The sequence below is a fragment of the Zootoca vivipara genome, chromosome 3, assembly GCF_965207765.1.
Source record: "Zootoca vivipara chromosome 3, rZooViv2.hap1.1, whole genome shotgun sequence".
Lineage (NCBI taxonomy): Eukaryota > Metazoa > Chordata > Lepidosauria > Squamata > Lacertidae > Zootoca > Zootoca vivipara.
The window spans coordinates 59,810,039-59,833,758 of NC_142586.1; the positions used below are offsets into that span (position 1 = coordinate 59,810,039).

Here is a 23,720-nt window from a genome sequence, read left to right on the forward strand (position 1 = left end):
AACTCCCCATCTCTAATGCAGGTTTAGTAATATGGTAATCACTAGAGGTGGGCAGCAACCACAAGATTTACCTTGTATCTGTAGTTTGGGGGAGCAGCCTGATCTGTTTCAGATGTGCTCTGATTTAATTCATTATTTGGGGACCTCTTTTCTGTTAAATCTGAAGCTCCGTCCCACCTCCATTAACTAGAATGGGGAATCCAAAATGGCTATAACTTTTATGAAGGCGCGCTTAGGTAAGAAATCTGCCAAAGTTCAAGCAAATAGGTTGTGGGGCTATCAAGTCAATTTACCTTTGTTTATAGCAAAATTAGAAAAGTCATAGTTTGTTTTTTGCTGCCCACCTCTTTTCTGGAAGCACCTTCCAGGAACAAAAAAAGGAGAGAGATCTAGGATTTTTAATTGTTGCTTGGGACAAGGAACACCTAGAGAAGAAGCAGGTCACCCCAATAGCCTAACACCACTGATTATGCCTTGCTCTCACAGCCAAAACTCTGGAAAGAATGATGCGGAACAACCCTGCTTATTTACTTCAAGATTCCTCCTGCAAATCATTGGGATTGGAGTGGCCTCATAAAATATTTTGTTGTGGTTAAAATCAGTCATGTCCATCAAAATGAAAAATCCTCCCCTCTCCCCCACTTCTTGAGTTTTGGGGATTTCTTAAAGTCAGTATGGTTTCTTTTCTCAGGAGAAAAAAAAAGGGCATTTAACTTTTTTTTGGGGGGGGACAACTCAGAAATTTAGAGGGGGGGCTGATCTGCCTCAAGACACTGTGTTAATGTGCACTCTGACTCATGAATGCGAGGACATGACCTGAATCACGCCCATTTGTCTTGTTGTTTGGGGTACACACAAAGCCAATGCACACCCCTAGTAATCACCAAATGAGGTTGTGGATTCAAGCCCCACGTTGGGCAAAAGATTCCTGTATTGAAGGGGGTTGGACTTAGATGACCCCCATGGTCCCTGCCAACTCTACAAGTCTATGATTGATGCAAGAGTTGCAAGATAATGAGTACGAACAGTGCTTTGACCACTTGACAGTGCTTTACAAATGTTAAATGATGTGATATTAGTACTTGAAACAAGTACTAGTACAAGGCCATTTGGCTTGGGAACTGTGTTGCCCGTCAGCAAACACAAATCCTAGGATGGGAGCCCTTCTACCACAGACTGATGACACATTCTAGAAGAATACTGTGCTGTTGGGACCACTGATCATGTTGTTTTGATATCGGAGTACAGAATTGTGGCCTATAAGTCCCAAAAACATTTGTCTTCTTCAGGATTCTGAGTTAGATGGCCAAACTTGAAGTTGGCAGTCCCACTTCACAGAAAAGAAACTGGAGTTCATGGACAGTTAAGTTACCCTAGCGGGGTGGCCTTTGAATGAGGGATAGAAAAATGTGACAATTAGGTTCTCCACATTAGGGTGCATTTAAAAAAAAGTCCTTATGAAAATTTGTCAGCATTTTAGTGCTTATTTCTCCTAATACGTTTTTTTTACATGCAAGTTTTCTTAATACATTTAATACATTTTCACTAAAATAGGCATCTTTATGCACACTTTCTCCCAATGCACATGTTTTAATACAGTTTATGGATAGAGAACTGCATGGCAAAATTCAGAGAAGTGTGCATTTCAAAGGACAGCTGCATTTCCCTTGGCAAATTGTTTCTGGAAGTGTGAATTAGATAGGTTCTCATTAAAATGCAAACCAAACTGAATTTCTCCTGCATCTTTACTTTGAACTCGGGGCTTCTTTCCACCTTCACATCCACAGTCTGTACCCAAGAATGAATGAGCTTATACGGACATAGCATACCTCTGTGAACTTTCCAAGAGAAGTTGGGTATTATTCTCAGCATTTTAAAGCAGGAAGCAATTAAGGCTGGCCTTATAAACATAGGGACAGGAATGAACCTAGATGTCCTGACTCACTCTGCAATTTACTAAATCTAATAGTTTTTCCCAGCATAAGAAAAACCACCAGATGGGGACTGTACCATCATCAAATAAATGAGGGATCTTCACTTAATGATTTGCCATTGCTTATAAGCATAGCATTCTTAAACTGAGGGAGACTGGAAAATTCAGGATGTGATTACCCTGGCTGAACTCTTAGGAGCTTTTATGAGCTTCAGATTGAGACATTCTTAACACCAGTCCAGGCCATCCTTAGATAGTCAAGTAAAACAGACTATTAGTGGTTAGTGGAGAGGATACTGAGGTATTGGCCTTGGTTACTTTGGGCATGAAATATATGCTGTCAAAAATCCAAGGCAGTCAAATGTAAACTTTGCATGTTGTTGATTTTTTTTTTTAATAAATTGCTTTATTTGTCCTCAGGCTATTGAGAAGGAATCTTAGTTACTGGCTGTATTTTTCCAGTATTCCAGCTGTTTGAGATTGTTGCTGCAATCCTGTTCACAGGCTGTAATACTCTGGATACTTTCCTGAGAGTAATCCCCATCAAACTCTTAGTATTGCATCCAAAGACACATGCATAGGGTTGCCCTGCATATTTTTTTATATTGATATTACTAAGTGCATGGTTGCTGCCTTTATTTTTCTTTTCTTCTTCTCCCACATTATAATTTCCTAATCCTGAAGGTTCATACAAGACCTTGTATTTCCCCTCGCGTACAACACTGTTACAATTTCACATCTGGCAAGGTACTGAGGAGGGAATCTTTTAAAGCTGTTTGTCTTAAGGTGCTAAAAAAACATGCAGCTGTACTGTAGTGCTTATAGACTCTTACTGCTCTTCTGAAACCTTTTGACAAAAACCCAAACTGCTCCAGACCAGCCCTGTTTAACACCACAAGACAGATTGTTGTTGTTGTTGTTGTACTAAAGATGAAATATTCAGGTGAGAAGATTACTTCATTGAACTTGATTTATGTATAGAATGCCCTTGGAAATTGACAGTCTGATTTGTTTTTCATCCTTCTAGTTTTACCATTGTGACAATTGAAGGGGGAGGGCAGAGAATAGAAAAAGGAGGCCAGTGGGCAAAGAGTTGGGGTGGGCGAGACACCTGGAGTATTAAAGTATTTAACCTGTATTAGGTTATTATTAGGTTATCCTATATTAATGGTATAGGAGGGAGGTTTTTTTTGGGGGGGGGTCCTCAAAGCATAGCAGGCAATTGATGTGCCATATTGCTGTATGGTTTCAGCCATCAACATGTCTAAATTTAGTTTTGCTGTTAACATTTTATGATTTAGAAGGCTATAACTGCAGCATAGTAGCAAAACAGTCATCATTCCCTTGGCTCTATTTATCAGGCTTCCTCTCTGCAAGGCTTCCCGTTATAAAACAAATGGGGGGGGGGGAGAAAGTGAACAGGATTGAAGGGAGAGACAGGTACTATTTCAGTCTTTCATTTTTTTGTTCCATCTGGCAAGTTATAAGAATAAAGATATGGATAAGCCACTTTTGAATAGTCTGTTTTTCAGGTGAAAGTGGAATCCAAATATGTAGCTTATTGGCTTCACCAGTGACAGCTAAAGATAGCCCAAGAAGCATGTGTGTGAGATGTAGTTTGACATCTGCTACTCAAAAACTAGCTGGATGTTTATTATGCTGCAGGGAAGATATTCCACGTGCTGCAGTCGTTTGCTAAGTAGAAAGCAGATATAACATGCAAAGGTCTAGCACAGCATGGCCAAACTTGGCCCTCCAGCTGTTTTGGGACTACAACTCCCATGATCCCTAGCTAACAGGACCAGTGGTCAGGGATGATGGGAATGGCAGTCCCAAAACATCTGAAGTAGCAAGTTTGGCCATGCCTGGTCTAGCATTAACCATGAAGCTAGTTGAACCAGTGCTTTAGGCAACCAATGCCATGGGGGTTCTTAGCTCCAACCTAACTCTTCATGTGTAATTCAAGAAAAGAGGCAGACTCTCATTCGTTGCTACAGGTGTGGAATTGCTTAAGGTAGCAATCTTAACTCTAATAGCATAAGATAACCCTGCTGGATCAAACAGACAGCCCATCTAGTCTAGTATCCCGTTCTCACAATGGCCAACCATATGCCTGTGGGAAGCCTGCAAGTTGGACGACAGCACTCTGCCCAACCAAAATTCCCCACAACAGGTATTCAGAGGCATGGTGTGTTTGATAGTGGACACAGAGCATAGCCATTCTGGCTAGTAACTCTATTTACCTGGGAGAACTGAATTCAATAAGAATTACTTCTGAGTGGGCATGGCTAGGATTGCACTGGAAGGCATTAGCACTGAACTTGGAGATAGCCATATATGGGAGAGGGAAATCAGTAGAACTTCTAACAAATCTTTCCATGACTTCCTTATGAATTGTGAAAACTTACAATATATGATAGCCAGACTTTGCTCCCTTAATAGCTAGGAACAGTCTCTCCCAGCACCGAAACTAATTATTCAGTGTGCGGAAAAGGAAATCCCAAATGCCATGCACTCAACTAAAGGTTTGCTCCCTCAAGTCAAACATTTATGATCCCTTCTGCCTTTCAGGATCACAACTTAACAGAACAGCTGCTGCATGCAGAGTTCCATTGCCACTCCCTACAGGGAACGAGTACGTATAACCCCAATGGAAACAGCTAGCGCAATGTCTATTCCAGGTAAACCACTGGAAAATACGATTAAAGCTTGCATTATTAGGTATATAGAAGGACAAAACCTCTTGTGGAAGATCCATCAAAAAGATTGTGTACTTCACCAACCTTGTGGCATTATTAAAGAGTGTCAGCAAGTTTGGAGGTAGGACTGATCCAGGCTTGTAAGTCCAAAAGGTTCTATTTGGTTTGATGGTTGTTTTTATTGTAATGTGATTTTTATTGTTGTATTGACACCCCGCCCCCCTATAAGCCATCTTGACCTTTGGAACAGAATCATGTTTTTAAAAGGTTTTAACAGAGCAATCCTAGGGAGGGGCATATGAGACAGAGAAAGAGTTGGTGGCAGTAGGACCACTGTTTCCTAAGCCCTGCTGGGCTCCCACCAACCGGGGTGGAAGATAGAGGGCCAGCTTTCAACCTCTTGCCACCTTTTTAAATTACCCATTTCTTTCTTTCCAAATACCAGGGAAAATAATTAAGCCAGCTCAAGGTCCGGCAGAGTTTTCCCCATTGCACTGGATGTGCATTTCTGGAAAATTAGGGAGTTTTTGAATGGGTAGATCTAAAGGTCCCTCTCAGTCCATCTCTGACATGCCCCCAGAACATGGGGCACTGTTGGTGAAGTACCTATAGTGGCAGAGGTTACCCCTGCCAGTCAAGGGAAGACTGCTGCAGTAGCTTAGAAACCTATTATAGTACTAATAAATAACAACAATAGGTGGGATCCCAAAAAGTAGATCCACTTGTGCAAGAATGCCTGCTTGCACCATGGAATTTTCCCTCCCTATTCTCTGCCCAGGCACCCTCTCCAAATCTGCTCCAGGGGATCAAGGAACCCATAGTGGGCTGCAGGGCAGGGGCATAGCAAGGCGCTGTGACACCCGGAGTGGCAAATTGCCATGCAACCGGGGGCTCTGCTTCGCTACGTAACGACGCATACGTGTTATGTAATGAAGCATGCGTCATTACGTAGCGCCGGATCCAGCGCGTGTGCAGTCAGCACAGGGTCACGGTGACGTCACAATGACCCTGTGCTGACTGCGCACGCGCTACATCCAATGCTTGCGCAGTCCGATCATGGTGCCGCTGGCACACGGCGCCCCGTTAAGGGGTGCTGCGCGAGAGCTGCACCCCATAAGGGCCGCCGAGCACGTGCGGAACACTGTGGAGCCGCTGCACGCCAGCGGCACCCCGAACGGACTGCGCATTTGTGGGCGGAGGTGAGGGGTGGGCCAGGGAGGCCGAGTGCCTGTCACCCCCCCAAGGGTGTCACTCAGGGCAGACCACCCCCCCGCTTGCTCCGCCGCTGCTGCAGGGGCATGAGAGGAGAGGGAAAGGAGGTTCTGTTGCACAGCTGTATAATGATTATTATGAGGATGGTGAAATTAATCATCTTAATAGTAGTAGACCTGTGTCCTGGTAACTTTCCAAGGACCACAGACTTGCACCCTTAAATAAATGAATAATATTCAGTAAACATGCACTGAGGGACAGGGTAACTGAGATTTCAACATTATTCTCAGACCAAAATGGCCTCCACTTACACTCGCCTCCAGATTTTTCTTTTTTAAAAAATTTGTTCCTAAAAGTGGAGGGTGGGGGAGGGCACCGATAACTCATAATAATTCATATGAGTTCATATTAAGGAAATATGTTGTTTGTATTCTCTATGGAAATTAGGCTGTGTGTTTTCACTTTATGCATCAAATTTAGCTTTCCCCCAGATAACCCTGAGGGAAGCGGGTGCAGCTGATTTCTTCATTTGCAAGCCAAAAACCTGACAGCCCCAGATGTGAGCCAGTCCAGCTTTAGGTGTGAAAGCTGTTTTTGAAAGCCAAAATACAGGCAATTAAGGAGATTCTCCTCGTATTGAGCTCCTCTTTAACCAGGCTGTCAGTCCTGGATGTGGTGTTCCAGACAGAGCAAGGATGAACATGATAGACAGAACACCTGGAGCCTTTCCCAAGAGAAACAAAGCAGAAGGACAAATAAAATGAAAGCAATGACCACCTACTGTAAAGAATTGCTGAGCAACAATGGCAAGGAATGAACTAATGAGGAAATGCATAATGAGGCAAAGGAGAACAGATAGCAGGATAGCTGGGCAAATGCTGTGCACCACCTCAAAAATACAACAACCTGCACACACATTATCCTGAAAGCTATCCTTAAGTCAGAGAAGTGTTTACCTTATTGATACAGTGCAGCCTTATTTGTGCATTTAAAAATGCCATTTTGATTCTTAGAGAAAATACACCCACCCATGCAAATTTATGAAAATGCCTGAAATCACCCCAAATGTGTAGTTCAATATTTTGATTGTTTTGGTTGAGGGGGGAAAACCCATCAGTCAAGCTTCTTTTGCCATAGTTGTGCCATGATAGCAACCTTTTGGTGAATGCAGGGGGCACCAACCTGGGATCTGTGGGGACAAATGCACCCACAGAGGCCTGCCCTGGTGTCCACAGGGCTCCTATCCTCACCACTCACCACTGATATTAAACTTTCAAGAAACATTATATTGCAGCCAATAAAATAGATTGTGGTGTGTGGTGTGTGTGGTGCCCACATCCGTTTCTCAGCTTTGCAAAGGTGGCCCCAGGCCAAGAATTCAATAACTCTGTTAACTTTGAAGTAGGCAGAAACTGCCTCAGACTTCCCTCCTCCTCCTTGCAGATTTCCAAATGTCTGTTTGTGAGGTGGAAACATGGATGAAAGGGCTTTCCTTTTCTAAATATCTCCACTTATGTAGAGTGAGGGAAGAAAGCAAATATGAAAACAGGAAAAGAAATATTAGCTGTCCATGTAGTGATCTCTAGTTTAGATTTGTAGGGAGAAATAACCAATAAGAGAAGAGTAGATTCTCCTCCCCTCAAAACAAACAAACAAGAACAAAAACACTCACAAGTTGTGCAAATAATCACCTTTTGTTTAATTGTTTCCCCTGGGTGTTGCCTTTGTCCTGGCTTGCACATTCAAGGTGGGTGGATGAAATGAGGAAGTTCATAGAGCATTGAACAATATGGAACCCTGTGTGACCAAACTAAGCATAAATTAACTTGAGCGTTATGCTTCAGCAGATGCAAACACCACCATTTCCTTTAAAAAAAAAAAGTTTATGAAATAAAATGTTGCATTGGAGAAAGGACTTAACTCTGTTACGCTAATTGAAGGAGAGTGCCTGTAAAGGTTTAATGTGCCCGCAGGAATGTATGCAATCCAAGAAACAAAGAGCAAAACATCAACAGGATGTTAAACTGTCCTTCTCTGATACTTGAGTTAGGGAACCAAGACAGGATTAAGTTTATAGTTAACTTAACAAGGCTGCAATCCTAATCATACTTGTTGTTGTTGTTTAGTCATTTAGTCGTGTCTGACTCTTCATGACCCCATGGACCAGAGCACGCCAGGCACTCCTGTCTTCCACTGCCTCCCGCAGTTTGGTCAGACTCATGTTGGTAGGTTCGAGAACACTGTCCAACCATCTCGTCCTCTGTTGTCCCCTTCTCCTTGTGCCCTCCATCTTTCCCAACATCAGGGTCTTTTCCAGGGAGTCTTCTCTTCTCATGAGGTGGCCAAAGTATTGGAGCCTCAGCTTCAGGATCTGTCCTTCCAGTGAGCACTCAGGGCTGATTTCCTTCAGAATGGATAGGTTTGATCTTCTTGCAGTCCATTGGACTCTCAAGAGTCTCCTCCAGCACCATAATTCAAAAGCATCAATTCTTCGGCAATCAGCCTTCTTTATGGTCCAGCTCTCACTTCCATACATCACTACTGGGAAAACCATAGCTTTAACTATACGGACCTTTGTCGGCAAGGTGATGTCTCTGCTTTTTAAGATGCTGTCTAGGTTTGTCATGGCTTTTCTCCCAAGAAGCAGGTGTCTTTTAATTTCGTGACTGCTGTCACCATCTGCAGTGATCATGGAACACAAGAAAGTAAAATCTCCCACTGCCTCCATTTCTTCCCCTTCTATTTGCCAGGTGGTGATGGGACCAGTGGCCATGATCTTAGTTTTTTTGATGTTGAGCTTCAGACCATATTTTGCGCTCTCCTCTTTCACACTACTTACTTGGGAATAAACCCAATTGAATTCAATGAGACTTACTTCTGAGTGTTTGGTGTCTGTCTGTTTCATGAAACAACGTTTCATGCATCTTTGAGTGGTGGAGCGTTACGGTGCCTGCTGTGGCTGTAAAGACCCGTACATAGGGTTGCCATACATCCGGATTTTCCCGGGTATTTTTTGAGCAGTGTCTGGCCAGAAACTGGGGAAATGTCTGGGAAAATCCAGACAGCCCATGTTGGCAGTGCCGGTTTTTGGCTGTTTTTCCATTAAAGTAGCTCAAAAATGGCCAATTTTTTGGGGGGGGGGAGGCTGGCAGCAATTTTGCCCAAAGAGCTAAACAACTTTGGGCAAAACTAAAAGAAGCTCAACAACTGCCTAGGTTTTCACAGTTCGAAATATGGCAACCCTACCTATATGGAAGAGACATGTTTTGTTGCAGCCAGGGGAGATGAAGGCATCCGCTTACACAGATGCATTCGTATTCGGAAGTGTTAGAAAAATGAGAGTGAGAAGAAGTCAGGGCATGGAAAAGGTGTATAGAAACATATCAAAGGACTGATTCACATAGATCCCAGAGCAGATGACCAATCTTGGAGATGTGGGACAACGGGAGTGGAAATATCACATGTTTGGTGTATGTGTACTAAGTTGGTCTGGGAGTTAGTATTGGTGTACACCAAGGAAATGACAGGTTGTAACAAAGCAGGACCCATTAATCATTTTGTTTGGTAACACAGAAAATGAAGTGAACAGGGTGGATAGAGAAATGCTTACTTATGTATTTACGGCTGTCAGGATGGCAGTCTGCCAAAAGTGGAAACAGAAAGAATCTCCGACACAAGAGGATGGTTGAATGGGATATGGGATACATGCTGAAGCTGACGGAAAGGATCAAAAACAGAGAAGGTTGGCAAGAGAGTAAGAGCTTTATTGATAGATTGTCATTGTTTATTATGGATTGGAATAACAAAGTGCAACTTGCTGGGAGATGGGTAATAGATGATGGCAAATGTTCATTACTTCTCTTCAGTTTCCCTCATCCCTTGTATAAAGCATATGGCATTTACTCTGTATGTTTTTTAACCTCTGTACCTCACTTATGTTATGGATTAACACAAACAATTATAAGCTTGTATTACAACTTACTGCCATTTATTTTCAGTTTTAAAAATGGGTTTGTTTGTTTTTAAAGAGTGTTTTAGAAGGGAGGCGTTTTTCAGGACTGCCAAAAATGTTCACAGGAAACTGAACCTCTAGTTTCCATGACTTGCTAGAAGACTTTTAAAACACTTATGTTTTAGTGACCTTTAAAAGTCCCATCTGAAAACATTCTTGCTGACTCTTCTGCAATTCTTTTTTATTCACTGTATGCTACCTTTTACAGCCTCGGTGATGAACACAAAGCTAAAGGGATTAAAATGGAGTTGATGGGTTGCCAAGCCACTGGGTGTTCTTTTTCTAAACTACATTTATTTTTGTTTCCCTAGTTGTCCTTTGTCACCCATCTGCTGGGATCCTCTTCTATTACAACCAAGTATTAGGCCATGGACTGTGCCTAGTCATTGACTATCTTCTTTGTGCAGAACAATGGGCAGGAATGTTACTCTCTAGCTACACATCTAGACCTTGAGGAGTAACAGGAAGCACTGTGGGAAAAGGCATGCTGGAGCCTGGTATTTTTTGTGGTAATTTTTTTATATAAACTGTGCTATTCATGCAGAAATGTTAAGCCAAGTAAATAAATCAAATCCAACTGTAATATTCTTACCAATACAGAGGTACCTTGGTTTATGAACTTAATCCGTTCCGGAAGTCTGTTCTTAAACCAAAGCATTCTTAAACCAAGGCATGCTTTCCCATAGCAGCGGGGGACTCAATTTACAAATGGAACACACTCAACAGGAAGCGAAACATGTTCTGCTTCCAAGGCAAAGTTCACAAACCAAAATACCTACTTCGGGGTTTGCAGCGTTCTTAATCCAAGTTGTTCATAAACTAAGCTGTTCTTAAATCAAAGTACCACTGTAGCTTGCAAGTTTGGGTGAGTTGTGGAAACTGGAAGAAATATATTTGGGTATCCTTTTGTCATTAACTATAAACTACATTCATAAAATGTGTTCAATGAATTCCAGTCATTCTCTTTATAACTGGGACCTCCACAACTTTATTATTATTATTTGTATAGCACCCTTTATCCACAGATCTCAGGGTGGTACACTGCAATGTAAAAACCACAAAGTACATAGTAAAAACAAGAACAACAACAAATCCACAATCCCCCCCTTAAGGCTGCTCTACTCGGCCAACCTGAACACAGCTCAGCAACCATATACTGGGATTTGCCTATTGCTTTACACCTCTCCTCGCCATTTTTCAGTACTGCTTGGGCAACAAAACCAGCTCCTGGTAGGCTCCTGCTACATGTGATATTTTCTTCTTGATTTTCTGAAGCAATGTGGGAGTCTTGCTAGAATAAAATTATAAAAGAAGAAGAAGAAGAAGAAGAAGAAGAAGAAGAAGAAGAAGAAGAAGAAGAAGAAGAAGAAGAAGAAGAAGACAGTCCCCGGCAGGACCCCCCAAGCTGGCTTAGCCCTCCAAGGCCTGGGGCAAGTGTACTTGGCCGCCCCCCATCCCCTGCACAGGGCTGCCTGGAGTACAGTAAGCCCACAACTTACACACATTTAACTTACTTGCATTCAGCTTTACACGCTTGGCAAAAGATATTTTAAAAAATTAAAAGGGGGTGGAAAGGAAGCAGATATCTGGAGAAGAAAGACTTTGTCAATACCACCTGCCATTGGACCAATGTGTTCTGACTATATGTGATTTTAGCTTTAGGCGTGATCCCGGAATGTAACTCAGACCTTCCAAGTGTCCCTATTTTTCTAGGGATGTACAGTACCTCATTTAGATAAGCTGTCCTGGTTTCTGATTCGATCCCAGAATGTCCCACTTTCCTTTAGGACGTCCCTATTTTCATTGGTGAAATGTTGGAGGTTATGGTAACCCCCATATAAGTTGCAGGCTTATTGTGTCTGAAAAGAATAAATTGCTACAGGGGGCAAAAGAACACTGTTCAAAATGAAAATCTCAGGCAACTCGAGCTAGAGTAGCAGTGCTTGGAGTGAACGTGATGCTACTCTTGGAGGCCTTAATTCTGCTGTGCTGGATTTGAAATTATTAGCTTTCAATTAAACCTTTTATTAGCTGAAGACAGTGAGCACGGTAAATGTGAAAAGCCCTTTTCTCTCCCCTCTTTTTCTGATTTAGGAAATAATTACCCAGGTTTCATGACAAGGACCCAGGTATCGGCAGGTTACATCAATTTTATCGCATTAAAGGAATGCTAGAATCACAGCTGGTTTTCCCAAAGCAACAGAGCTGTCATTCACAGGGAATCTCATTGAAGTGCAAATGCTGTCAATCCTTGCTTCAGTCCATTCATTTTGGAAGAAAATGTATTTGATGCCTGAGGGATGGGGACAAATTAAGAGAGATTTTTCTTTATGCGATGGACCCAGCAAGGCCCTGCATACAGCACAGCAAACTGCACTACCTGCAGGGTGCTCATCCCCCATGAAAGTCCTCTATTATCTCATTCTTTACATGAATGAAATGTGAATACAGTTCCTCGTTCTCAAAAACCATTACACTGATTGGATTTTGTCTGGAAGCCACCGAATGAGTTTTTCCACACAATTATTTTCAACAGATTGAAAATGTGCGCCTCTCTTCTGTCAGGTGGTGATGGAAGCCGCTCTTGGGTTTTAAGGATCTAAAAAAAAAATAGCAATGTTTTGTAACCTTTTTTTAAAAAAAAAATAAAGTCTTCAGCCTGCAGGAGATGGGGAAGAAAATCAACAATCTAACAAATTCCTTTCTTTTTCTTTTGCCAGAATATTTTTTTCTGGAACACTTACTGGGTTTATTGTGTTCGGTGACTGGAATTGATTTCAACATAAACACACATGTGTTGAAGACATTCATTCATAAGGAAAAGATCAAGGGGCCAAAACTATGTTGGATTAACATATATAGCAACAACACAGAAGCCTCGAGAGGCAGGGAAATTTAGTGGACGGGGTGTGGGACTTGCACTGGGAAATGTAAGTTCAGATCCTTGCTTGGACATGAAGCTACTGGGGCAGTGACTGTTTCAGTGGTCATGAGGAAGAGGAAATTGCCGATATGAGCTCTTTGGATGACTGGCAATGTTTTATTAAATTAGTTAACATAGTATTCTAGGAAGCCTGTAGTTTTGAATCAAATGCCGTGGCCTCAGGAATTTTCAACAACATAAGCAACCACCTTTTGGTTTAAGAAATAATAATAAAATCACAGAACTTTAGAGTTGGAAGGGACCACGAGGGTCATTTAGACCAACCCCCTGCAATGCAGGAATCTTTTGCTCAAAGTTAGGCTCGAGCCCACATTGAAAAGAAAAGTGGGTGGCAGGGGCATAGAGCTTGGAGAGGAAGAAATTCCATGGACAAGGCACAAAAACCAGCAGTGTACCAGAATTGGTTTTGTATTCTTAAATGGTGTGTCTGCACTTTGTTAAACAAAAGACAGTTGTTTTGAAGCTCTGAATCTTGTAAGAAAGGTGCAGTCTGTGATCTGAAAACCTGCCCTACAACAGTGGCTCATTTAGGAGGAAATTGCACTCTGCACATTTTCAAAAGAAATCTTTGTTTATGGTAAATCATTTCCCAGAATGCTTTTGTCCACCATGTATGTAGGGTGGAGGGAAGTCAATGGATTCAGGGAATCCTAAATGATGATGTGGATGGTTTGTTTGAATTTAAATTTGTTGTGTAAATCTTAATAAAAATATTTTTTTTTAAAAAAAAATCTTTGTTTATAGTCTGTATACTACAGAGCTGAGTCCTGGCACTGAAAATGATTACCACAATACTGCTCTGAATATGAAGACAGCACCTCCACTGTGAGCACAGCATTATTCTCCAACCTGTCCATTCTCTCACTCAATTGACTACAGGCAAATATTGTTTGTAATGCTTTTCTTTGGCAGGAGGTTGGGCTAGATGACCTTTGGCTGTGGTCTGATAATTTAGCTGGAAGTAGATTCAATTTCTTTTTAGTTGAAGTGGATTCAATTGATTTCATTGACATGTGCTTTGTGCTTAGGACTGCAACATAACATAGACACTTATTTTTGCAGCCTTAGTTTTAGGAAATCCTAAGGATGTTTGTGTGTGAGAGAGAGAGTGAAATGAAAGCAGTTTAACTTTTGATCCAATACGCGGCAGGGCAGAAGGGGGGGGGCAGAGGAACACTCAAATCGGAGTATCTCCAATTATACAAAAACAATTTAGTTTAGTGGGGGACAGAGGTTTAGACATGCTTAGAAGCATTTCCCAATTTCTCTCTGGTTGTTGGAGGCATGGCAAGGTATTGGAAGGGCTTGGGGTCATTTGGATGCCAGCAGCTTCCTGGCATGCTCTCTTCTTAGCCTTTTTGACACCAGAGCCCCATCAGTTGGACCACAGCATTGGAGGAGCTGTCACCACCAGAGTGGTGGGATCTAGCACTGGATCTGTTTCACCAACATCAGACCTCTGTTCATGATTTCAGGATGGTGGCTCCTGTCCATCCACTCACTGGTGGAGGAAGAGGGGGGCAGGGGGAGCGCACCCCCACCACCATGATCCCAGTGGGGTGCCATTGTGGCTGCCCCCCCCCGGCTGGGTGCCACGCCCCTGCGGGTAGTGTGCCACACCCCCAGGACACGCACCACGCCCCTGCGGGCAGTGTGCCATGCCCCCAGGATGCGCACTAGGCATGCCCCCGCCTGCTCTCCACCACTGCATTCACTGACCCCTTAAACGCTGCCCTAGGGATCATAGGACTGCACCCTTCTAGGATGGCAGATCTCTGCCTTTTCTCATGGTGGAGAAGGAAGCAAAATAATCAGGGACTCTGTCTTGCACACTTTTAGCCTTGTGTGCATTCGATTTAAGTGTGGGTGTTCAGGGTTAGGGTGTAACTGTCTTTGAAAATGCTTATTTCTCTGGCACATGCATTTTTTTGGGTGGGTGGAAAAGCAATAGAATGAAGCTTTAGAGTTGTTGGGTTAAAAACAAAGCAAAATTGAGGCGATGCCCATTATAATAAAGAGTGTGAATGTGTGTGCACAATGAACATATGTTTATATTCCAAAACACATGTAATTAAAGCGGCTAAACTGAAGGAGAGGAAGGAAGATATAATTAAGCACGAAGGTTGTTCATGCTAGTTGTTCCTCCTCCTTACTTATCCGATCAGCCTGTTAATCATATCCCCCCCTCTGTTTCAAGATGTTTGAAACTTTCCTAATTTGAGCTGGCATCTCTTCCCTTAATGTTATTTTAATAGACCTTGTCTTGCTTTCAGAGAGCAATGAAAGCAAAGGTTTCGTCAAGAAAGAAAATTGCCTTATCCCTGCTGAGTTGTTGATTTAGTACAGCTATTAATGACTAAAAGAAGTTAGAAAAAAGATCTTCCTACTCCATCTTAAAAGCAACTATAGAGGTAGAAGTCATCAGGGTCATTCCTGCAATGGGCAAAGTACCCTAAGACCTTCCTTCTCCATTCTGGTTGGCTCCATATGATTTGAACTACACTTATCACCAGCTCCACCCATCACAGACAAATACATCCTTGTAGGCTGGCTATCTTGACTACTGTGAATAAATGAATGGTAAGGGAACTGGAAGGGCAGGTCCTGAAGCTGAGGCTCCAATACTTTGGCCACCTCATGAGAAGAGAAGACTCCCTGGAAAAGACCCTGATGTTGGGAAAAATTGAGGGCACTAGGAGAAGGGGACGACAGAGGACAAGATGGTTGGACAGTGTTCTTGAACCTACCAACATGAGTCTGACCAAACTGCAGGAGGCAGTGGAAGACAGGAGTGTCTGGCGTGCTCTGGTCCATGGGGTTGCGAAGAGTCGGACACGACTAAATGACTAAACAACAACAACAAGGGTACTGGGGTGGGGGTGGGGTATCTGTGGATATCTGCAGATACTTTCCTGAATGGGCAATTCACTTGCATGTATAGTGTCTGAGATGAACATTCTACAGGGTGCTCTATATATGAAATGGAAGTGAAAGATGAAACTAGGGGCAGCCACCTTGTGGGAGGCTGTTCAAGTTGCTCTCTGCTGCCTGCATTTATGGGCCTGCTTTCTTCCAGCAGATGACCTCCGATGACTCCCATCTCATCGGTCTGATTGCATTGCTTTGTAGTATTACTGTAAAACTTACTTTGCTGAGAATACTCATTTGCATTTGAAATATCTCAGCTTTGCATTACCTAAGATCAGACTCCCACACTGTTAGATCAGAAGGAGGTTTAAACCAGTTACAGAAAAGCTGTTATTCCAGAGCTCTAAATTACATTTTCCTATGTAACTGTTCATATGGTCAGAGGAATGTAAAAGTGTGTGTTAACTGTATTATTTGGATGCTGAAAAACAAGGTCATCATGACATTGACAGCAGTATTGACAGATCTTGAAAAGTTTAAAGTCAACTGAAAGGTAGAATTGAAATTCTTTTCCTCCCCCAAGGAACATGTTGGATAATGCCATATCTTTATTCCTGTTCAGCTTGCAAAAAAAAATTACTTTTTATTATTCTTCCAAACAATAAACTTGCAAAGTAGGCCAGTGTTCTCATTTTACGGGAAAAGGAGTTGTATTTAAGGCTGCAATCTTTTGCACAATTTTGCACAATTATATCTGTGTAAGCATGTGCAACTCAATGAGCTACATATGTGGCCAAAATCCAAACCTTTGAATCATTAGGACATATTTGTAAATAAACTTACTAAGGCTCCCACAGCAGGACAGGAGAGGAAGGAGCTATCTCAACTTCAACTACAAAGTCAATTTTTAAAATGGTTGGATTGAACCCATGTTTCACAGGTCCATGCTCAGTATCCTGTTCTCCCTGAATTGTGCAAAAGAGAATCACAGAGGAATATACCTTGACTGGAATTCAAAAAGAATGCATGGAGATTTTGCTTTCGGGGTTGGGGAGTGGATTAAGCAGCCTGATTTCTTTGGAATTCATTGGGAGTTGGTTTTTCTCCTTCCTTCCTCAGGCTGCTTTTGAATGTCCTAGTTCATAACAAAATAACACAAGCCTGTACATCCTTGTTTTTACTGCATTTTGTCAGATTGTTCATGACTGGAATATTGATTGTGAGATTGCATCTGCAACTGCCAAGCACTCACCTCCCATCAGTCTAGTTCTCCTTTTCCATTATGCCATAAATAGATTGCCCAGCACAATAGACTGCACAAATATGCAATATCAGTCAAGTTGCATGAGCCTGTTTCTGTGTGTCAGTGTGGTTTAAAAGAAAAAGAAAAAGACACAAAAGCGGACTCAGTGTATAGAATTTTGAAAGGCATTATAATTAATAATAGTAACAAGGAAGGCGGAGATCCTTAACATTTAACACCCCAGGCTTGAACACATTCGTTGGAAATAAAGCCCATTGATTGTAATGGAAATTACTTCCAGGGTACTGGGGGTAAGGGCCCAATGACCCGAATGTAAAAATAATCTCTATTGGCTTCAAAATAACCAAACTAACTTGCCACCTCATCATTTTACTCTGTATGCACAAATGAGGGCTGTGAATGCTGCTTGAAGTAGAACATGATGGATACCCCCTTACATAACTCCACCCCCACCCCCATGGCGGATAAGATACAGTAGCTCACTTTGCACTCGTTACAAACAGTTGAACCCAAAGTGAATGCTATGCCCCTGTCCCCAGCTTTCATATTCCTCATACCCTGTATTAGAATGTTCTTCCAATTGGGGAGCATGCACTAATTTATATGTAGATATGAGAATTAAGAAGTAATGTAATGCCTATAATTTCAACAGAAATACATTTCACCATGTTAAGTAAGTCTGTGACGAGGTGCTATATGTGCCCACTCAGTACTTGGGAAAGAGAGGAAACTTCAAGGGCCCTGATCCACCTTATTGTGGCTCATTGTCTTTAAAACAGGCTTTCGGTGGACAGCATTTCAAACAGAAGACTCCTTCCAACAGGATTGTCCTCTGACAGCCCTACCAATAAAGTAGGACAATGGCCGATGTCAATGCAAGAAAGAGACCAAACCAAACACTAAAGAAATTAGCCGGCTTTGCTCTTTCCGGAAGAGATTTATCATTGCTTGCATGATGTATGTGGCAAATAGCTATGATGCTATATATTAAAGCTGTGGGATAATTTTTTTAAAACGGAATATGAAACATGTACTGTTCTTTTAAGCAAGGTCAAATTCAGATGAAAACCACCAGAAGTGGGATGAGGGGCAGCATGAAAAGATACGCCCAGGAATGGGTTTAGTGAAAACAACAATTTTAAAAATGGATGCTTAGTTTCATTTTCTAGCTTGCTTATGCATTCTTCAACAAATGGACCATGACAAAAAAACCCACTAAAATGATAATAAATTCTATAATAAGATACACTGATGTAGCAGCCTGCAGATCATCTTCAAATATTTAGTTTAATGAGTGAGCTGTTATTTCCTATTACTGCTGCTTCTCCTGCTAGGAAGTTGAGCCTGATTCCCAAAGCCAGTGGGAAGGAACCAGGACAAATCAGCATAATTAGAGATGTGCATTGTGCTTCATTTTCATTTATGTTTACTCCTTGTTATTACAATTTTTCTTAATTGTGTTCTGCAGTAATTCTAGAAGATGCTAATGGAGCTGGCCTTACCTCCAGGCTACTGTAGGCAACATGAGAGCAGCACTTTTAATGCAGCAAATGGGGAACAAGAGACTTTCCTTTTCCAGTGCCAGCTTTTTCCTTGCTGCTATTGCTCCTTAAGAAGAGGCTCTTCTTATAGATAAGTCTGTAAACAAATAACAGTGTACAAAATGAACAAAGACAATGCAAATAATTTAAAAGCGACATAAAGAAATCAGAAGAAGGAAGAAGGGAAGTCAGCTCGTATGAGCAAGCTACAAATGTACAATGTAATCTATATATATATATATATATATATATATATATATATATATATATATATATGTATAAATGTAAAAAGGGCATGTGGGTGGGTGTCCACCTTTCTCCAAAACTGCTTGACAGATGACGTTCAAATTTTGACACAACGTCCAAAGTGAATATGAGAGTGACCATATACAGGTTGTGTAGACAGATGTCACACCTGGGCCACGTAAAAAACCCCAAACCCCGTGTTCCAGAACTCACAAATCACCCTCAAGTGCATGCTGGGAGCACAGGAGATGTTGCAAAACAGTGCCCTCTAGCGACGGCTACACTGGTACTGCACCTAGGAAAGCTTCCCTCTCCACAGCATCTTGGCTCACCTTTCCACACTGGGCCGAGTGGAGGTGGGGGCTCGCCTGGGAGGAGGGGGCGGGATAGGTCATGGGTCAGGACAGGGTGGGGCCAATCACAGGGATGAGCCAGGGGGAGGGGACGGCATAGCTCATGGGTTGGGACAGGGTGGGGGGCAATCACAGGGACGACCCTGTGTAAACAGAACACGCGTAAAACATTTCAACAAAATGAAGGGGGACTCTGAAGGTGAGGGGAGTCTGAAGGAGGACTCTGAGGGTCCATTTAACAGACTGAGCCACAGCAACCCGTGGTTAGGCCAGCTAGTGTAATATATATGGCAGGCATGTCCAAAAGGTAGATCGTGATCTACTGGTAGATCACTGGACGTCTGTGGTAGATCACTGGCTCCACCCAAAGAAGCTACCTCTACATCTTTGCCCTGAAGCCCCCAAAACAGGGCTTTCCTTCCTAAAAAAAAGAGCTCAACTTTGATCTGAACCCCCCAAAACATGGATGGCTTTCCTTCCTAAAAAAGCTCAACAACCTCGACCTGAACCCCCCCAAAAAGGGGTAGATCCCTGCCAGTTTTTAACTCTGTGAGTAGATCACAGTCTCTTGGAAGTTGGCCACCCCTGATATATGGGAAGGAGGCAGGGGCATACCCAGGATCACAACTGGGGGGGGGGGCAAGCCATGGTCGTTCAGGGGAGGGGCCAAGGCACGGGAGGGGAGGGGCCACAAAGTGGGAATGTGGGCGGGGCTACAGGGCCAGCGGGCCCGGCGACTCTGCGGTGGTGGCTGCAGCCGCTAAATGAACCCCCTAAACTCTCTCACACCAAATTCCCCTGCTCTATAGCAGGGCCGTCTCTAGGCCCGGGTCCGGTGGTGTGGGGCGCCAGGCCACCAGGGGTGCCACTCCGCCCGCTGAGAGGCGCGGCAGAGGCCGCCCCAGGCGCGCCTCTCAGCTGTTCAGCGGCTTCAGGCTGCTTTCTGGAGGTGCGCGGGCCTGGGGCCGCCTCCGCCGCGTGCAGGGGCATCGCAACAGGGGGCGGGGAGCACCCCCTGGCCCAGGGTTGGCCCTACGGCCAGACTGGGTTGCGCAGGGCTCCGGCCCTCCAGGCAGCAGCCGCGCAGTGAGCTGCGCCCGCCGCGCCGGGAAGCGGGGCGGGGTGGGAGTGCCAGAGGGATCCGTCACACCATGGTGCCAGGGCGCCAGGTATGCTTAAGACGCCAGACGCCCCTGCTCTGAAAACACCGCTCCCATCCATTTACGGCTAGCCACCCCCCTGAAAAACCCCTTTGGGCCCCGCTTTCCCTCCTCCAGGTCCCCCCGAAGCATTGCCAGTTCCCACCCTATATATCTGGGATGGGGAAGGAGCTCAGAGGTCTGCTAGTCCTGGGGGGCCATCCCCCCGTGGCCTGGGAGGATACTGGGGACCCCCCTGCCAAGCTGAGACCCTCAAAGAAGAAGAAGAAGTAGCTGCCACCGCCGCCTCCCCATCGCAAGGGAGCAAAAGATGGAAAAGGTGGGGTGGCGCAGCGCAGGCGAGCGAGCCCCCCCCAGCTGCGACCCTACGGCGGCGGCGGCTCCCCCGCCCTCAACGTTCCTCTCTCGGCAGGGGCAGCAAGGGAGAGTGGCTGGGGGGGGGCGCATTGCAAAGAAGGAAACAGCAGCCAATGCCCGGAGAGGGCAATGCATGCAGGGGGAGCGGAGAGCTGTGCCGCCCCCCAAGGCAGCTCCTTTCCTATTGCCGGGGGTGGGGGGCGGCGAGGAAGGGTCACTGCCGCTGGGCTACTCCTGCCACTGACAATCCAGCGCAAATGCCCCCACGCAGCTTCCTTGCAGCAGCCACGACCACTGCCTTCGGGCGCCGCCCCCCACTCCGCCTTTGCTTCTGCCCACCGAGGCTGAACTGGCTCCTGTCGGTGCACTTCCTCTCCTGACCCAGGAGGAGTCTCAGTAGCAACTCCTAACTCGGGGGGGGGTAGGGGGGTGAGAAGGGGGGAAGGGGGTGATTCCCAGCCCATGGTGCTGACGATCGCAGTGCAGCCTACCGGGAGGCAGAGCGTGGCAGCGGCTACAACCAATGCAGGGAGCCGCGTCTCCTTCGCTTGCCAGCCCAGCAGAACTCTTAGGCAGGAGAGGTTGCCGCCCAGCAGGGCTTTCCATTGGGAGGCGCAAAGGCTTTAGTGGGCGGGAATTGGTGCAAATGTAGGCAGGGCGGGCTGAGAGGAGGAGCCGCCGTCGAGGAGCCACGGCACCAGCAGCATTTCCTCTCCCCCTCCCCTCCCGTGTCAACAAGCGGGGCACCTGCGCAGGGTATTTGCTTCCCTAGTCGGGCCCGTGGTTTGGCCTTCTAGGGGGGGGCAGCTGCACCCCCTGCCCCATGCTGGGTACACCCATGGAAGGAGGTAGTTTGGAAAACCAAAAAATATTATATTACCAAAAAAGAAAAGAAAAGAAGAGGCTCTTCTTAAAAGAGCCCTCCTGGATCTAGCTGAGCATTCTGTTTTCGCGGCAGCAAACCAAATGCCTATAGGAAGCCTGCAAGCAAGCAGGACCTGAGTGCAACATCATTCATCCAACTTGTGATTCCCAGGCCTCTGTGAGTGTGTGTGTGTGTGTGTGTGTGAGAGAGAGAGAGAGAGAGAGAGAGAGAGAGAGAGAGAGAGAGAGAGAGGGAGAGAAAATGTGTCTAATACCCCCTTAAAACTGTCACAATCACAAAAGGACATGGACTAGGGCTGAGAGTATATGAAAATGGTTGGGATGTGAATAAATGGTAGTAGAGGATATATTTATTAGATATAAGCCTTCCTTCCTCACATTTGTGAGTTCAGCAGAGTGCCACCCCTTTGCAGCTTAAAAGGAAGCTTAGATAGGCCAGTTTTAGCTTTTTAGTTTAAGTAATCCAGGATGCTTTAAGGCAGACTGGATTTTGCTGCTATTTACCCCTTTTCTTCTCCTTAAAGCAATAACAGCAAAACGTAAAAATAGCATTTACTCACTCGGAATACCTGCTGAAGAGTAACAGATACAGTACAGCAGCTTTGTTCAAGCAGGCTTAAAATGTTAATTCAGTTGAGTCTAGCTTAAAATGTCAATTCACTTGAGTCTAGCTTAAAATGTGGAGCTGAGGCATGGCAGATGTTCTCACATTGCTGGCAGAGCAGAAAGAGTTGGAAAGAGAAAAGGGGTGTGCCCAGGCAGGTAGGAGAATATATAGCTACGCCCTACCCCTGCCAATGCACAGTGGGAGTGTCTCTCACAGAGTTCTGTCTAGCAAGTTTACAGGGAAAACTCTGTGAGCTTCAGCTCCTATCAGGTGCTTACCATATCCAGCAAAACATGAATTGTTGGTTTGACTGTGTTTTAAATATCCCACAGGGTCAGCTGGCAGTTGTATGCTGGCCTGGTGTTCTCTGTCATCCTGGAGAATTCAGTGTTTTAAGGTTCTGCCTCAGTTACCAAATTGCCCTTTTAAACCCGGAGATTATGGAGGGATACTCTGTGTGTGTGTGTGTGTGTGTGTGTGTGTGGTGTTTATTTTATTTTTCCTCTTTGTTGTTTTCAGTGCAGCGGGTCAGAAGAAGCACAAAGTGAATGGTGATGCTTTGGATTACCCTATAGAGAAATTAAACGTGTGTTTAGGACACCCACAAAGTAGGGTCAGCAAAACAAAATAGAGACATTTTAAAATAAAAGTTGAGGTTTGATATTGCATTTTTTTTTACTCATGTGAAATTGGATATGTCTGGTTTATGTAATGTATGAGATAGGGGAGGAAATCAATTCATTGTTATAATAAAAGTAACAACATAGACAATCAGATACCTTATCTTAACCCCTAAACATTGACCTCAAATTTTTCTGTTTAAAATTTCCTCATGTTCATCAGAAACCGCATGCAAACTTTATTAATGACCTGTTTCTTCAAGATAGTCAAGCCATTATTCATCTATAATTCTGATACAGTATTCATTAATTAGCTGTCTTAACATTTAATAAATTTATTACAAGTATTCCGTGGCTGAATATTCCACTGGCTGGGCTTTTTTGTCAGTGTGGTTTGATCAGCCATAAGTTATTAACATTTAAATCTGCTAACAGCATAATGTGATTTTGTTTGTGGCAAAATCATTAGTGCAACTTGATGCAGATCAAAGGCAAGTTTTTTCAGTAAAGTGAATACAAATAAAAGAAAATAGAGTTAATACGACTTTCATTAATGTGTTAGTGAGGGCGATGATAAGGACAAAATCGAGAGCCGAAGACAGAAGGAATTATTTGCTAGAACAAAAAAGTGAAAAAAGACGATAACAATCTATACTCCTGAAAGTGAGAACATTTGATAGGACTAAGATAAAATCCTTTGTAAAGCTGTTTGAAGTTTTTGCAAATAATTAGATATAATTTACAATGGCAATTTAAACAATGTGGTCATTAACAAAAATGATTGCTTGTTAGCTCATTCCTATATGGGCAGTAAGAGTCTTCCACATCTAGTCTGAAATTCTTGAGTCTTTAACTGAGTGAGAATTTGGTTCTGCCTCAGTTTCATGCAGTCTTTCGCAACCTGGTGCCTTTCAGCTGTTTTGGACTAAAGCCCCAGCCAACAATACCTAGGGTCAGGGATGATGGGAGTTGTAGTCCAGCACATTCAGGGGTAGCAGGTTGGGGGAGCTTGGTTTATC

The 23,720-nt window shown here is 43.9% G+C and overlaps 2 long non-coding RNA genes across 2 annotated transcripts in view; one reads left to right on the top strand and one right to left on the bottom strand.

Moving 5' to 3' along the window:
* LOC148686270 (uncharacterized) overlaps positions 1-13,877 on the top strand; it is a 44,659-nt gene extending 30,782 nt beyond the window's left edge. Inside the window, exon 3 of the long non-coding RNA XR_015948982.1 lies at positions 10,168-13,877. This is a non-coding gene — a long non-coding RNA (uncharacterized LOC148686270). The remainder of the gene's footprint in view (positions 1-10,167) is intronic.
* A 3,043-nt stretch (positions 13,878-16,920) lies between these two features.
* On the bottom strand, positions 16,921-22,171 carry LOC148686271 (uncharacterized). The gene is made up of 3 exons (XR_015948984.1): positions 22,035-22,171; positions 18,435-18,570; positions 16,921-17,024 (listed from the first exon to the last, which is right to left on the bottom strand). It is a non-coding gene; the product is annotated as an uncharacterized LOC148686271 (long non-coding RNA).
* Positions 22,172-23,720: the final 1,549 nt, after the last annotated feature.